Below are 1654 nucleotides of genomic sequence, written 5' to 3'. Positions count from 1 at the left end.
TGATAAGATTTTTGATAATGAAGCTCAATTCTATAATTCGGCATTAAATAGGGCAGGATACAGAGAGAAGGTTTACTATATTGAACCTGATAGTAACAACATTAAGACAGATAAGAATAATAGGTATAAGAATAAACTAAGTGGAAATAAGGAAAATAAACCCAGAGATATTCATAAACGTAACATAGGTAATTTAAATTTTTTTAAGAATTATACTAGTGACTGTGATAATACTAAAGATGATAATATATGGTTCATAGTTCCTTTTGGTAGAAATGTTAAATCTAATTTGATTGCACAGTTTAGAGAGGTGATAAGCAGATATTTCCCAAAGAATTCACACTATGGTAAAATTATTAATATACATGGCATTAGGTTTGGTTTCTCAAACACTATGAACTTAGCCCAAATAATTGCAGCTCATAATTTTAAAATACTTAAATCAAAAGGAATTGGGGAGGATAGCGATATGAACCCCGATATAAATGATAATAATAATAATAATAACAATAATAGTTATAATAATCGGAATATGGTTACAGTAACAGAGGTCAACCCCAGAAGATTGAAGTTTGAAGGCCCTAATGCGAGAGTTAGAAATGTAGTTTATCAATGTAAGGTAAGGACTCAGACAGATGTTAGCCGATACCTAGGGTTTACTTCGGGACAAATCTGTAAAAGATTATCTAATCATTATAGTACCTTTAGAGATAGAAGTAAAATAGCAAGTACTAGTTTTAGTAAATTCATTTGGGAACTGAAAGAACAAAAAAAGCAATATTCGCTAGAATGGTCAATCATTGGGAGGCCTTTTCCATATGACAAAGGTAAGAGATATTGCTCGTTATGTAATTTAGAACTATATTTTATATTATTCTCTAAGGGTAAGTTGATAAATAAACTAACAAATAATGCTCTCAGATGTACCCATTATCCAAAACACACGTTTCTCTGGTTTAAATGAGTTATAAATTGCAGTATGACCGGGTATTATACTCTCTTTTTACTCTTTTACTTGTTTCAGTCTTTTGACTGCGGCCATGCTGGAGCACCGCCTTTAGTCGAGCAAATCGACCCCAGGATTTATTCTTTGGAAGCCTAGTACTTATTCTATCGGTTTCTTTTGCCGAACCGCTAAGTTACGGGGACGTAAACACACCAGCATCGGTTGTCAAGCGATGTTGGGGGTACAGACACAGACACACAACCACATACACACGTACATATAGTATAATATTAGGTCTTAAGGCAGGCCATATCAATGAATAATTTACCAATAGCAGTTGTGATTATTTGCTAAAGTTTCTAGAGATAATATAATATAGATTTCCATTGTAATATGTGATTGTTTATAATTAATTAATAATATTATAAGGGGTTTTCTCCCTTTGATGGACCTTTATTCAAGGAGGAATTTATTTAAGGAGTTATTTAAGGAGAAATGTGAATATGAACTAGACTTAGAGACGATGTTTTTGGTGTTTACTTTTTGTTCGTTACCTTTTACCCTGAAGATGTATAAGCTAAATTATATATTTGACAGTTAAATATAGCCTTATACAGAAATGTTGACATAGGAATAAATTTCAATAATAATGGATATCAGCGTCAAAACTCTTTTAAATTATATATATATATATATATATATATATAT

This window comes from Octopus bimaculoides, chromosome 5 (assembly GCF_001194135.2).
Source record: "Octopus bimaculoides isolate UCB-OBI-ISO-001 chromosome 5, ASM119413v2, whole genome shotgun sequence".
NCBI classification, from domain to species: domain Eukaryota; kingdom Metazoa; phylum Mollusca; class Cephalopoda; order Octopoda; family Octopodidae; genus Octopus; species Octopus bimaculoides.
The sequence above is the reverse complement of the archived record's forward strand: the minus strand, read 5'-3'. Positions refer to the sequence as shown.